Raw genomic sequence first — 16,533 nt, forward strand, 5'->3', positions numbered from 1 at the left:
GTGTGTTTTGAATGTTTACACACCTTTAATTTTAGTTGTTTGGGGGAGAATAAATATTCATGTATTCTGAGTCACAATGGACCACGAATTTCTAGCTAGGGGTTTCAATCATGAAAGTTCAGGAACATCTGGTTTCCAGCCTTACCACCAACATTTTCAATAATCTTCTTAATCCTTCCTGTTAGTGGGCTACAGAGGAGTCTTTATCTGTACAACATCTGTTTTGCTGCCTATCAAGAGGCCTAGAGTTTATAGATTTTCTTTTGAAAGCTGTGAGTTGAGAAAAAAGAGACATACTATTTTCCTTCACATGCTAGCCTCCACCAGTGGTTTTTCTGTCACATTCCAATATTTTCTTTAGAAAGGGACAAGATAGAAATCTAAGATATGTGTATCTTTGGGATCCTGATTTTTTCTAATCCCACAGAATTTTGGGTACCATGAGGGGAATTTATCCTAATGAATTCCTGTGAGCTCTTCTTTTTTCTCCCCACCCTCTTCGATGGCAGAGCCTAGAACTCAGCCTGCGGTGGTGTGCAACTCTGCCTTTTAGGCTCTGGGGCTCCTGTATAAAGCCCAATAATGAATATAATATGTTTAGAAGTAGCTGAGTTTAGGGCTGACCCAGAATGAAGTAACCATATGTCAAAATGATCTCCCCAAATTATCTTTAACATTATAAAGAACTAAATAGTCATGAAAGCCATTTGTAGAAAACTAAGACAAGGACAGGTGCTTAATTGGTACTCTGAACAAAAAGTCAGGATTAAAAAAAATAGTTATTCCCCAAATTGTTTTGATTTCACTGAGTGAACTTAATGTTTTCTTTATCCTGGCCTTTCACCCAAACGCCTCCTTACAGGGAAGACTTGGTTTTCTCCAGGGAGAAGAAACAGATAGATGTTAGGCAGAAGCAGAAGAGAGATCTTTCTGTCTGTCTTACCACATGATTTAGATTTCACACTATACACACACTATCTATTCAGAAACCAAGAAAATGGCACTCACACTCTCTAATACATACATTCTCAATAGACAACCTTGTCTTTAATGAGAAAATGAAATAATAAAGAGTCAATGTAGATTTACATGGGGGATAAATCTGTAAGTCTGTAGATGTAGAGTCCTGTATGCTATGCTAAGTGAAATATGCCAGATAAAGAAAAATAAATACAACATTTCAGTTGTATAAGGAATCTTCAAAACTCAAATACACAGAGGAGACAGAAGATGAGGAAAGGAAATCATAAAGGTATAAAGATAAATGAATTCAGATACCTAAGGATTGCAGTACTTTAGATATCAACCCTATACATAATTGCAAGATTGCATTGCATCCTGAAAATTTGATGACAAAGTGAATTTTCGTATTTTTGTGTGTACATGGACACACACACACACACATACACAATAAGTGTGCAAGAAAGTAGATATGTTAGCTACTTAGGAGACTGAGATCTGAGGATCAAGGTTCAAAGTCAGCCCAGGCACAAAAGGACCAGAGACTCTTATCTCCAATTAACCTTTAGAAAATGAGAAGTGGGGCTTGGCTCAAGGGTAGGGTGATAGCCTTGAGCTGAAGAGCTCAGGGACAGTGCCCAGGCTCAGGGGTAGGGTGATAGCCTTGACCTAAAGAGCTCAGGGACAGTGCCCAGGACAAGTTCAAGCCCCAAGACCCACAAAAAACAAAAAGAAAGAAAAAGAAGAAAGAAAGAAAGAAAGAAAGAAAGAAAGAAAGAAAGAAAGAAAGAAAGAAAAGAAGAAAGTAGATATGTTGATTTGCTTGACCAGATCACCATAAATTATATCAAAACATCACATTCTATAACTTAAATATATAGCTTTCAATATGGATGCTACGAACAGTTCCTCAGATTAGTCAAGTCCTTAAACCATGTGCTCAATCACAAACAGGCCATTCAGACTCACATTCAGTCTCCACATACTGATGTGACTATGAAAGTTCATTTCTATAGCTGGAGTCTTGTGTCCCTATCAGAGACAGTCTTCTCCAACTGTTGCCATATATGCCTAACTATTCTTTTTTTATTAAAGAATTTATTAACATTGATTTTTAGATCATATTTCAAATGACACTAACTAGTCTTCCATAAGGGTCTTCTTTCCCTATTTTTCTGTCCTTTCCAGCTCCCCAATAATTTCTTGCCTTCTTCATAGATAGAGCTCACTTTGGATCTGTAGTAATTGCACTAACACATATGAGAGTCGGCACTTTGTTTCATAATTCTTTGCAGCTACTTTGAAATTGAATATTTGCATATTCAAGTTGAATTTTACAGAACATCTACACTGTGCCTAGACACAGCAGATGCACAATAAATATCTTTCAACCTGCCGAGGACATCTTTATAAGTTCGTGTAAAATTCAGCAACTGGGAATATGTTCAGAGCAGTGGAGCCTTAAGTCCCCCTCTTCTAATTACCCCCATGGAAATCTGAATTCTTTAAGTGAAATTTAAGAGAGCTCCAGGCTGACACTGCCTATTTCTGCCAAGTGTTAATGACGTGAAGAATCTAAGGGGACTTCCACGTGTGGGTTATGCAGGGATACCGAGACTGCTGTACAGCAGAAAGACTTGCTGGGGTCAACTTTCAAGACCCTCACTTCTGTCATTTGCTTTTTAAAAAATTGTTATTATCAAAAGATTTTATCAACATTGATTTTTTATGTCATATTTCAAATGTCAAGTTTAACAAACAAGTATTTAAGAATGAAATCTCTCTATATAATCACTGGCACATACATTTAAGAACAAAATTAAAATGAAGCTGAGTTTCTATGTCATAGATACATATCGATCTATATAATATATCAATATACTTATAGAATATATATATCCCATCATGGATTTATATGTCTATATAGTGTCATTTGCTTTTGGGGAAGAGACTTTTCTTCCATACATTTTAGTTGTGCTTATTGAAAGAGAAGACAACATTCAATTTTCAAGAAAAACCTTTAGACTTCAGTTTTAGAATTTTTTTTTAGATCAAGATTTCTTTTTTTATTGTTATGAAGGTGATGCACAAATGGGTTACAGTTACACAAGTCAGGTAAGAGGTCATTTCTTTTTGGACAATGTCATCACCTCTTCCCTCAGTCTGTCCCAATCATTCCCTCCCATCTCTGTCCACAAGTTGTACCATGACTGCATTTGTTCACCATTTGTCCCTTCATTTATATGTCCTTCCTTATCCTCCCAAAGACAGATAAATGAATAAATGAGACAAAAGGAAAGAAAACAAAAACAACAAAAAACTCTTTTCTTTCCATTTCCTGGAGTTCATTTTGATAAATATTATTTTATATGATCAAAGGCTCAGAGGCATTGCACTTTTGTTTTCTTCTCCTGCGATTCTCCTCCTTTGGTCTCACTGTGTGTGAATGTCTAGAGACCTATATAATTTATCATGTCCTGCTGTCTTTTAGATGTAGCTTCTTTATCATCTTCTCTGAACTACAAGTATTAGATGCTGTTGCCTAGATCCTTGCCTGGCCAAAATGAAATAGTGAGGATGTAAGAGTAACTCATTCCACTACATGCATGTATACACATATGTATATACACATGAAAGTATATGCATACATGCACAAATATTGAGTAATTTTAAATAATTTTTACATATGGAACGACACTAAGCAATAGGACAGAAGGCTCATTGTCTGCCCAGTACAGTCAACTTGAGAGATATTCTCCATCTTGAGCACTTATTCAAATTCTGCTATCATTTGTTCAAAGTGAGAATGGCTGCCCCTGAAGCCACTTTCTCAGTGATGTCGAGAAAATCACTCATTCCCATAGTCTCACCTCATTTTTCTCTTAATCTGAGTTGTATTCGCTTGGTGAGATAAACCCTCCATTGGATTTGGCCCCAGATGACTTGGGGCTGTTTCCCCAAAATCACATCAAACAATGTACATTTGCTGACATTTAAAACTGCTTTGGAAAAGCAAGTGTTAGAGGCCCTGAAGGCAAGTTGAAAAGAGGAGCCACAGAAGAGTTTTGAGTGATGGAGTAAGTAGATTATTGCCTGCGGGAGATTTGCTATTTGAAATCATACTCATTTTGATCTGGAAGAGTTTGTGTGTTTAAAACAAAATCAGTTTCCTCATCTTATATTGACACCTCATATATGAAAAAAAATCAGTTTCATTCTCAGCTAATCAGCTAGGACTAAAATTCAAATGAGTAAGCCATTCGAATATTTGGAAACCCAGTTTCCACTGAGTAAATGTACTTAATTCAGTAAGACTCGAGGAAAATAATTATTCTTTTAATTTTGGGAGAAATTACATTTTTGAAACCAAAAGAAATAACAGAGACTATTCAAAAATCAGACTTGTCAGGCACCAGTGTCTCAAGCCTATAAACCTAGCTACTATGGAGGCTGAGATGTAAAGATCATGTTTCAAAGTAAACTCAGATAAACAAATTCCAGAGAGTCTTTAATTAACCAACAAAAAGCTGGAAGTGGTGATGTGGCTCAAGTGGTTTGAGCACCAGCTATTAACAGAAAAACAAAACCAAAAACAAACAAAAAAAACCCAAGGAACTGACCTGGTTCAAGCCCTGTACACTCATGAACAGGAAAAAAAAAAAAAAGACAAATGAGGGTTATATATTTGAACCACAAAAACCTATATCAAATTTTAGCATTTACTTGTTAGCTTAGGCTTATTATTAAACACTTTCAAGGTTTTCTGCCATACAGTGGTAATTTGTTAAAGAGCAAAAATCATTATAAATGATTTACCCTAGAGCCTGTCAGTTATTAGGATACTAGACACTCAAAAATATGATTTTTTTCTTGGAGAAAAAAAACCATAGATTAATAGAAAATAGATCATTTGGGATATAAAACACCAGGTTTCGGTCTCAGCTTATCAGCTAGGACTAAAATTTGAATAAGTCATTCAAATATTCTAGTACTTGCTTTTCAAATTATATTTGTAAAGTTTTGATATTATCTACTGTGATAAGTTTATGTCTCAACTTGGTTCAACAGTAATCAGATGCTTGGTAAAACAGGACTGGATATTTCTGAGAAGGTGTTGATGAGATTACTATTTAAATGAGTGGATTTGTTTGTGTACTTGTTTTGCTTATTTGGCCTTACTCAGGATTGAAGCAGGTCCTCATACAAGCCAGGCAAGCACTCTACCGTTGAGTCCTATATACAGTCTGAGGATGTTGAGTAAAGCAACTTGTTGTGGGAGGGCCTTATCCAATCAGTTGAAGGTCAGGCTTAGAAAAAAAACTGACCTTTTCCTGTGTTAGTAGAAATTCTGTTATCAGACAGTCTTTGGACTTGAATTGCAACATTGGTTTGGCTTTGTTTCTGTTTCTCCAGCCAAATGACCAACATGCAGATTTTTGGACTTGCCAGCTTTATAATGACAGGGACAATTATTTAAAATAAATCCTTATCTACATACATTTACATACCCCTTTGGTTTCTGTTTCAGTGGAGAATCCTAATACCTATACTTCAATGTTTGTTTGTTTTTACCCCAGAGAAGGATTAAAAAAAAAATCTCATATAGCAGGAATGCTGATCTGAATGAGGACAAGTAGTTCATTGAGCATCCATTTTCTTCTCCACCCCCCCCCCTCCTTGTGCTTCCCGGGCTTTAGCTTTCTCATACAGAAAATGAAGTAGGTAATTTCTAAAGCATTGCCATCTGTGAAGTCTCTGGGAAATGAATTACTTGGACTTTGTAACATTTAAATATTGGCATACTGGGCTCTGTCAAGGAGGAAATGCAGGTGGGGTGTGCAAAGACTATGTAAAACAGCCATTCTGAGGGGCCATGTAAAGGGTTAGGGGGACTGATGGGGAACTCCTGGTGTTCCTACACATATTCTTATAAACCAGAATACTTTCTGGGTGGTTGGGGTAAACAAAATAACATCTCTCACTCCATGCAGAAGTTATTGGGGAAAACCCCTAATGTACCTGCCGGTGTTTTTATGTGTGTATGGGCACATACTTAAGTGAGTAAACTGGGGAGAGATGAGTCATTCGATCAGTTCTAGAGAACCTCTGGAACCAGGATGAATAACACCAGGACCCTTTTGATGTCTGAACAGATCCAGCATGGTGTTTGTTTGAAGGAAAAAAGTAGAGCCTTAGATTGTATTTTAGCTAAATTCTCAAGAGTTCATTAGAAAAGTTGCCCATTTCAAGATGGAAGTGTTACTTCCTTCTTTTAACCAGTGAAGTAGTGGGTCCTTTAACATACTAGAGTATTTTGCATCATTGAGTCCTTATATGAAATAGTTTGTTGGAAAAATCCTGTGGCATTTCTGTGGTTTCTGTACATACTCCATACTTGATATGTGGTTAAATGAAGGTGGCTAGAACGTCTCCTTTCCCTCCTCCTTTCAGAGATTGACTTTCCTTTCTTCCTTCTGGCACACACCAGGAGTCTTTGTCAGGTAGGTCAATGAGCAAAGTTAGCAACTGCTCACACAGCTTGAGTTGAGAGGCTCAGATAGAGAGCTTCTTGCTTATCAAGCCAACTGCCCATGTTTTGCCACCTGGGCTCAGGCTTTACCAGGCTGTAACCCAATCTATTCCATGATGTTCCTAGAGCCATTTTAGGTACATTCATCTTCAAGAAAGGACAATCACTGCCGAACAGATTCAGTGCTATTCTATTTGCCTGTGGGATCAAATCCAAACATCTTAGTGTAACATGAACAGAATTTGAAAACATTATGGCTTTGACTTGTTTTTCCAGTTCTGTCTTTGCTATTGACTAGAGCCAAACCCTCTATAGCAAAATTTTAGACTCCTGTCTATAAACTTTTTTTCTCAACTTAGCTATTTGTTCAGCATGTATTGGACATTGTCTGCATATGACAATGTGGTAAGACCTACAGGAAAATTCCTAATGAGGAGGCCTGGTTGTTTTTGTGAATGGCAGGAGGGGTTGTTGAGGTTTCTCAGGAAACCTCAGAAGGAAAGAGAATGTTTCAGGTCTGCAGCTTTACTTTATCAGCAGCCACAGGATTCAGGGAGCCAGGTTTGCCAACCTCTTGGAGAGCTTTCCAAGAGGAAGCACTGGATCCCTTAAAGGTCTTGAGCCAGGAAGTGTCTATTGTGTAGTTCATGCCGGTAACCATGGCTACTCAAAGGCTATCTAAGGGTTGTGGTTCAAAGCCAGCCTGGGCAAGAAAGTCCACGAGATTATTTTGGAGGGGCCAGTCCTGGGGCTTGAACTTGGTGCCTGAGCACTGCCCTTGGGCTTTCTGACCATGAGATTTTTATCTCTAATTAACCAGCAAAAATCCATGAATAGAACTATGGCTCTAGTGGTAAAGTGCCAGCCTTGAATGAGAGAGCTAAGGGACAACACTAGGCCTTGAGGTCAAGCTCCAGTAACCTCTTCCCCTGCCCCTCAAGAAGAGGGAAAGGTCAAGCTCCAGTAACCTCTTCCCCTGCCCCTCAAGAAGAGGGAAAAAGGCTAGTGTGATTGAATATAAAAAAGTACAGGAGAGGGTGAAGAGTGGGACTGGGTATGGGCAGGTCCTGAATACCACTATGATGACTGAGGGCAGCAGTGGAGGCTTTTGTGCAGGGGAATGACATGCCCCTGGCATATACTTTGGCAAGATCACTGGGCCTGCAGTGCTGTGGACAGAGTGACATGTGGAAGTGCAGGTATCAGTTGGGGAAGCCCCTGTCTTCATCAGGAGAGAGGATGGTTGTTTAGGAGAGATAGCCAGATGAAGGAGTAAGGAGTAAAGTGCCCCAGTCTTCAAAATGTAGAAGATGGGGATAGCAAAGATCTAGCAAGGGAACTGGAGAGCTAATTGAGAAGTATTAGACAGCGAGAAAATAGAGAAGCTACATTTTGAGAGGTGCAATCAGGAGGCTTTATTAAAGGGCCAGCATCTGCAGATGGACTCTTGTCCCAAAGACCTGCAGCTTTGTGAATTCACTTCACACTGCTAGACAACTAAGCCATGAGAGCCAGAGGGGAAAGAAAAAGCAGATAATACCAACAAACCAGATCAGCAGTAATGGAGAGCTGAAGTGTGATGCCAGGGTGACCAGAGAAGAGCCAGAAGGACATGAGAGAAAGGACATGAACATAGGGGCATATGGCATGCTGTAATGGTACCTGAGCTGGTCCAGGCTTAAATAGGGTCAGATCAGGGGACAGGTCACAGGGAGCTTGAGAGGGCACAACCCAAGGCTGGCAGGTCCAGGAGCCTGTTATCCAAGTCCCTGCCCCTACCTGTAGGAATTCAGGCATTCCCATTGTCTGGGAGGTAGACTTTCCTGCTTCCACCATGAAGACAAGACGGTGCCAATTAAACCCAAAACCTTATCATCCACCATGTGAACAACATGATACTGGTTAGATTCAGCATTCTTACTTCAGAAGGAAAGAGAAACTCGATAGAGGGCAGTTTTCTAGATGGCCAGCAATCTCTAATGATAGAATCTGCTCATATATGTACTAAGGTGATTCTAAAAACCCACTGTTGGACTTAATGATATGGAAGGTCATTGGTAACCTTAAGAAATGGCAGTTTTGATGGGGAACTTCCAGGCAAATGCCTGATGATAATAAAAAGAAGAAAATGAGAGGCAGGCATGAAAATGTTGTCTAGATAATGCTTCTGAGAAGTATTGTTGATCTATGGGAAAAGCAGAAGGATAAGAAAGGGCTGGAAGCAAACCTTGAGTCAAAAGAGAATACAGTGTTCACATTCACTTTTTTTTTCCCCAGAAAATTGTTCTTTAAGTCCACCTGGAAAACTACTTTCCTTTGAGTAGCAAACTTAGTTATGTCTATCCTGAACCTTCTTTATTGTCTGTACCAATTCATTAGAAAGGATTTATTATGGGCCTGTTATAAAATGGTTATGAATCAAGGCACTCATCCGTGAGCAATGAGCAGGCCCGATAAGATGTGTGCCATCCAGGAAGTTATGTTCTCGGGGAATAATGGAGTCAACTGATAAAGACACAGAGCATTCATTCAGTAGATTATGAGAAGTAGTGCAGGCCATAAACTTGGTGGTGTGAAAGCTGAGGGATGCAGAGGTCCTGAACTGCCTCTCTAAGGAACTGGCCATGGAAGTGAAAGGCAAACAGCCCACTGCTGTGGACTGAATGTCACAGTGAGAGGTAAGTAGGTCACGAGGAAATAGGATCATACCTTTATAAGAAGGGGAGAAGGGAGGGGCAAAGGTAGTCAAGAATTCAATATATATCCAACAAAATTAAGAAAAGTGAGAGGAGTGTGTTGGAATGTTGGAAAGGTTAACATTGATCAAGAAGCATTGTAACCATAAGCTGCTTTATTAAATGGCAACTCTTTTCACAATAAAAAAAAAATGCAGACAAAATAAACTTTATTTTTTGGTCATGTGTGAGATGTCCATCTCTAAACTAGTAGATGGTCCTTACCAGGAAAAAAATTAATTGGTCCTGTTGGGCTCTTGACCTTGGCCTTTTCTAACCTCCAGAATGGAGAGAAATACATGTCTGAGGTTTATGTCACCAAGTCTATGATATTCTTTTTGTTAGAGTAGCTTGAAAAGACTAAGACAGGTATGGGAGAGTCTGTCTGAAGAAATGCCAGAAGAATCTTCCAGCAAATTCTCTAACTTTACAGGCAGGAAGATAGGAAAGTGGAAGGAGAAGGCAGTTTCCTGTGGCTGCAGGGGCCTGGGCTGGGAGAGGCAGCAGGAACAGAATGCACACAGCCAGCAGATGGTGGGAGGGTTAGGAGGCGGGGGAGGGGGACTATGAGTGTGCACTGTACTTGGTAAGATGGAGTTACAGCAGGGTTACTGCTTGGGGAGAGTGGAAAATGGTTTCTTGCTGAACAGTGAGGGTACAGACCGGGAACAGTACAGGGCTGGGTAAGTTTTTGAGGAATGCCAGCTGAGGTATTGACATAATGAATGAGAGAAAAGGACATCCAGAATTGCTTCTTGGGGGTGACATTGCAATCTGACTTACTAAATGGAATCTCCTTTGCACAACTACTTAAGGATCATAATGATAATGATACTAATATAATAAAGAACTTCTTCTTTGGTAGAACAGCCAGATGGATGGGATATCATTATCTAGAGAGCTAGATCTCCGGGAGGGGAAGGAGAGTTGGGAAATAGAGAAATGGTTGAAAAATAAAAGAGAATGGACCAGCCATTGCTATAAATGCAAGAAAGTGCTTCAAGTAATTGGAAACAGCTAGGCACTGGTGGTAATCAAGAGACTGGGATCTGAGGATCACAGTTCCAAGTTAATCTTCAATTAACTACCAAAAGAAGACAGAAGTGGAGCTGTGGCTCAAGTGGTGAGGTACCTGCCTTGAGTAAAAAAAAAAAGTTAAGGCACAGTACCCAGACCCTGAGTTCAAGCCCACAATACAGATGGATAAATAAACACACTTAAATTAAAAATTAAAAACCCACAAATCTGGAAAAAGCTAATGAGGTGAATGCTGCTGGCAAAATTTTTACCTGGCAGGTGGTGGCAAGCCATGCTGGAAGTTTTTTCACAGCAGGAGATTTGCCCACTGTGTGATGACCCCTGACATTCCCCAAATACAGGAAAGAGGAAATCTAACTGCATGATTTGGGGTAGTAGATCTCTAGGCTCTCCTCTGCTAAGAAAAGAAAAAAAATTCTAGTGAGAGATAACCAAGTATGGAGACAGGGAAACCTGTCTAAACATTTCCTCTTCCATAGTCCTTACACTTTATCTAATAGTGATTCTCTCCTCTTTAGTATGTGGTAGTATTCTTGCAGGGTTGGGGCTCCCTTTTGCCTTTATGTCTTGAGTTTAACAGGGTACTTTAGGAACAAGCTGGATTGCACCACAGTTACTGACTGAAAATGGCACGGGAGGGAACCACCCCAAGCTACTATCGCATAGATCAGCTGCCAGGTGCCAGAAGTACAGGGAGGGCCCCACTGGCCTGGCCAAGGAGCCTTCCCCAGATGCTGTAACAGGTTCCACTCCAGGGCTTGGTAATCTGGAAATGGGCTCTGCCTTCTTGGAGCTAGAAGGGTGTGAATGATAAGGCAGGGTGGGAAGCTGACTCAGGGACATACAATTAGCCTGCTTTTGTCTTTGAATCTAAGTGGAAGTGACTCATGGACTAAAAAAAGAGAAAAAAGAACCTTTGGAAACAAATGAGGGAGTAAGTAAAAAGGAGGTTGAGCCATTACTGCTTTTTATTTTCAGATAAAATGTGGATCTGCTGTCCCATAAATGTTGAATACTGTACATTACTTCAGCCTCCCTTCTACCAAACCCACAGGGTGTTATTCAGTCTGACGATTCACTCATTTTCTCCAAGATTTTTATTAAATGCAGTGTAGAGAGGGTAAAGTTCCTTTCTCTTTTTGTTTCTATTCACTCGAATAAACCCTAATTACTACTAAGGCAGAACAGAACAGGCTTCTAGAAGTCTGCAGCAATATGTAATGTTTCCTTTTTACATTAACCCATCTCCTGTTTCAACAGCCACCAGGCCACGTCCTGTGTACTCAAACCATGCTGTAAGGACACAGCTTAGCCCCTCTGCAGGTTTGCACGTGGTTGGGAGTTACAAAGCCACAGAGAAGCTAGGCATCTTAAACTCACAAAAATGGTGTGACTTTTTTTTTTTTTTGCAAGTAATACAAATATAAACGAAGGTAAACAAAGAAAAGGAAATACTGGGTTGTCACAAGGGGGGGAGGGGACTGTTAGGTAACAGGGATAAAAGGTGGACTTAATATGCAGCAGATAACATGTGGTCCATAATGCTTCGAGTTCCTGCTCAAATGTTTCTTCTTCCCATAATGCCCTGGATCCCCTTGCAACTGATGTGTGGGGGGGGGAGGGTGGGAGTGGGAGGATGCACATGAAGCTTTTAAGCAATCCTTCCAAAGCCCAAGGAGGAGCTATGGAGAAGCCCATACTACCACAGCCTTCCAAGAAGACTCCATGGAATCCTCTTTGGGCCTATCTCTAGATAGATAGAGTTTGGGGAGGAATGTGGGGCAGTGAGGGCTTTATTCGGGACATAAGAGCCATTGTTGTCAATCATCTCAAGACCCCTTTGGCCCTGTCAGCTCTGCTCTCCTAGAGAGGCTCAGGCTGCTTCTGTCATCTCTTTTGTCTTATTCCCACCTCTGTTTTTGTATTAGTAGCCTCTTCTCCACATCACGGGAACTGTGGTCTCCACTTTTTATAAAAGTCTTGCAATTTCTTCCCCAGGGAGACATTGTCTTTTTTATTAGCAATTTCAAAAGTCTCCAAGGCTTCTGATTGGACTACAGTGTGTCAGAGCGTCACTCCTGGACCAATCTCCTGAGGCAGGATGGGGGAGGGGTGGGATTTGGGAAGGGCTGTGAATGGCCTAGTTAAGGTTCCAGGCACCTTTCCTTGCCCTCAACCCCCAGCTCTTCTACAAAGTAGCTTTCCCGTGTCGCCCACTGGGTGTGGGTGTTGGCTGTGAGGTTCCACAAAGCCAGGCTGGTGGGGGGAAGGGCTGAGGTTGGGAAATGGTGGGGCTGGCTCTTCTGTCAACTGTGTTGCAGAAAGAACCTTGGAAGCGCAGGCCTGAGAAATGGAGTGTCACTACCTCAGTCCCCCTTTGCAAAACTCTAGATTTCCCCTCCACAGTTATTGAGAGGACAGTGGCTATTTGGCAGGGTGAAGCACCCGGGCCATGCTCACACAGCAGGAAGGAGTTCTGGCGTTTCCAGAGCTGCAGTCAGCGACACCGGGAATCCACCCAGCCAGCTCTCCCCGGGGAGAAGACTGACTTGCAGCCCTTCCCACAGGGGTGGGGCAGAGACCTGCGGGCGTCCCCACTCCGGCTGCATTCCCCAGGCCTGGAGCCCGCAGCCCGGGGACCCCAGACCCCCAGTGAGCCCCAAGCCAGGCTGAGGGGGTGCTGGCGGGGCAGCTGCTAGGCCCCGGCCCGTGGGGGAAAGGCCACGCCCCAGCTTGGAGCAGGCCGAGGGATCCAGGCCTTGCAAGGCAATTCCATATAAGGGCAAGCCAGCCAGGTTCACACCCCGCCTTTGAAGAGGACTGACTGCGGGCCCGACCGGCTCCGGGGTGAGAACCCGAGCCAACCGGGCTGCACCTGCACCCCTGGCCCCCCACCCCAGCGAAGCCTGGCCTCCGAAAGGTCACCACTGCTGACTAGTTTCCAAGAAGGTTTGCTGCAGAGGCAGGAGACCCAGGGCGAGGCTGCCCTCAGGGGACAGGAGGGGAGGGGACAGGGGCTTTTCTACCCTCCTGCCCTTTGTGCCTCAGTTCCCCCGCTTTGTAACCCTGCCCTGCCACGTGGTTCAGAGCCTGGTGGGGGAGGGGAAGGAGAGGACGGCCGCAGTTATTTCTGCCCGAGGAGCTTTGGATCAAAAACATCAGCATCAGAGGGTCTGGGGCCGCCGGGAGCCCGCCTGGGAGCCGCGGAGGCGACCCCGACCCGGCGGCGGCCGAGCCCCCCGCGCCCCGCGCCCGGCGGCAGCGCGCGCCCCTCCCCCGCCGGGCCTGCGAGCTCATTTTCGCTTGGCCGGTCCCCGCGCCGCCGGATGGATCGCGCCCCACCCCCGCTCCTCTGCTCAGTCATTCAGACTTGGAAAGTCAATAACACGCTGACATCATCAGGGGTTTGTGTATTATTACACGGCTACTTTCCAGAGTACCTGGCATTATCTAAGAGAGGAGCACTCGGGGCTGCCGAGAAAGGGCCCGAGCCGGGACCCGGCGGGAGCCTGGGCCGGGCGGGAGCCGGGGCCCGGCGGCCTCGGGGAGGGGCGGCCGCTCCGGGCCAGGCCGTGGCTGCACGGCCGAGCGTCTTGGGGCCCCAATTAGAAACAGATTATGAGCTTTCGCTGCTCTAAATGCAGATGCACTTTAAGATATCGATACATGCTTCATTTTGGCTTGGGGGTGCACTTATAAATCATCCTTAAGTGACCTCTATTTCTACCAAAGACATCCACTGGGTTTTTAAGAAGCATTTTTTAAAAAGTGATCTTCACAAAGAAAAGGAAAGAAAGAAGGAAGGAAAGAAAGGCAGGCATCTTCTATGTCAAGAAGCCAAAAGGCTGACTCTAGAGACTTGGGGCTTGTGTGCGCCCTTCCCAATGATGTAATTGCTAGCTGGGCTGAGTAGGGTCTCTCTCCCAGCAAGGCTGTACTGGAGGGTTTGCTTGCTGTGTTTTTCTTTAAGCTTCAAGCAGGCACATAAAAACATGTCCTAGATTTATGGTGCAAAATTGCCTTAGAACACACGTCTCAGTTTTGGAAGGAGAGAAATAAATACATGGATTTGTTGTTAATTAAGGCTTTTTTATCTTACTACTCTGGCATTTCCTTTTCCTAGAATGATTTAAAAAAATAATTTCATGTATTTTGAATGCTCTCTTCCCTTCCTCACTGTAATGGTACTTGAAATTGTGTAATTGCCTAGATACGACATTTGCTCTTTTAACAACTTAAAAAATACAAAATTCCATTACACACCTATCTGATACTTCTGCTCAGCTAAATGGCTTCTTTCCTCTCTCCCTCTCCCCAGTCCATTTCTGCTCCTCTCTCCCTTTTTCCCTCCCTCTGCCTCTTCCTTTTTCTTTCACTGATTCTGGGCTGATGTCATTCTTTTAAAAAGTAGCAGCTTAGCCTAAACTAGATACTCAGAGAATTCTAGGAGAGTTCTTATCACTATCTCCCCAGCAGCTCAGGCAGGGAGTGAGTGACCTTCCAGTGATAGGAAAGTCTTTAGAGCTCCCAGGACAACAAAGAAGATATATTTGTTAACAATGTGACATTTTTCTTCTGAATTTGCTGTTGGTCATGACTACTTCCTTCCTGTTGGTTTACAGGAGAGACTCCCATGGGCTTGCACTTCTGGATACTTCTCCAGTCCCTACCCCCACCCCACTGCCTGCAGACACTTCCCCTGGGCTGGGTGTGGATGCCAGCTGCTGCAGGATAGCTCAGCTTGGGGCTGAGCCTGTGGGGGCCTGGTATGGGAAAAGTTGGGCCTTACACTTTTAGAGAGTTTCCCTGAGGCCACTAGGGGAGTTGTGTGAAGACTCGAGTGTGTCTGGTTTTTTAAGGCGAACAAGATTCTTAGGCCTGTAAGCATGGGTGTTTCTTAACCCAGTCTGACCCTGTGGATTTTACTCAAGCGCTTCCTGGACACAGCTTGCCAAGAAAGGGCTCCATGCTAGGTTTGGATGCCAGCCACCTAGTTCTTGTTGCTGAACTTTGGTACCCAGCCGTAGAGTTTCTGCTCCAGCAGCAGAGGAGAATGGCTAGAGCTTAGCTTGGGCAGAAGCTCCAGGGTTAAAAGTTAGTGTGGGTTTGAGGAGAAAACTCAAGATGACCCATGGCCTCAGGCCACCCTTCTCTCCCCCTGGCCCTGAAGGAACCTGTGTGATTTGAGAGGCCAAGAACACTCCTACAGGAGAGATGCTGATATTTCTCCCATTCTTCTGGAGAAAAGAGGTCACCTCTATGACTTTCCTGTTAGATATTCCTCACTTAGAACGGTGTATACTTCAGGTTCAGTTTACAGGCTTCCCTCTTGTAAACGCTACTTGACTCACTGTTACCCAGGTTGATCTCAAACAGCTGGGCTCAAGCCAACCTTCCGGGCTAAGAATATTTTGAAAACTATCTTTGGGAAAGCTTTTCAATCCATTGCCAATTGATGTTTTTATTTTTTAATTAGAGATATAGTAGGTCAACCTGTAATCCTAGCACTTAGGCTGAGGCAAAAGGATCACAAGTTCCAGGCTCCCCCCTTGTAATAGGCTATAGAGCTAGAATCTGTCTCATGAAAAGCAAAATAACTAAAAGACACATGCAAAATTCAAGTGTGTGTGTGTGTGTGTGTGTGTGTGTGTGTGTGTGTGTGTGTGTGTGTTTTGAACTTTCAACTCAGGACCTCAAACTTTTGCTTAGCTTTTTAGGACAAAGTTTTGCTTAGCTTTTTAGGACAAAGCTAGTCCTCCACCCTTTGAGCCACACCTCTGATTTGTCAGACTTTACTGCCTGGGCTAGCTTTGAACCTTGATACACAGATCTCAGCTTTCTGAGGAGTGAGGATTATAGCAATAGCCATGAGTTACCAGTGCCTGGTACAATTTTTTTTTCCTTATTAGATTTAGTAAATTAGATTAAACATTTCTCTGTCAAGCTCTCATGGTTATTTGGAAATGTTATTCTCTGTTGCCATGTGGATCTGCCTGTGGAATGTAACGGGCACTTCTTGAACTTGGGTCCGTTCTTAGAGTAGTTCTGATGCATATATCACAAACAAGAGGTAACTAAATTTAGGCCCAGTTTGTATTTATGTTGGCCTGATCATATTTGTTTTGTTTTTTTCTTTTTAAAACTGGAATAAATATCCAGGGGTTTCACAAAGAAAAAAAAATGTTCAGCTTTTCCTGAAAAGGAAAAAGCCTTATGTAAAGGAAGTCATATCCCCAGTTAGGTGGAGTTTAAATGTAACTGCCCCTTTCA

The sequence above is a fragment of the Megascapheus bottae genome, chromosome 1 (genome assembly GCF_031878675.1).
Source record: "Megascapheus bottae isolate mThoBot1 chromosome 1, mThoBot2.hap1, whole genome shotgun sequence".
Classification (NCBI taxonomy): Eukaryota; Metazoa; Chordata; class Mammalia; order Rodentia; family Geomyidae; genus Megascapheus; species Megascapheus bottae.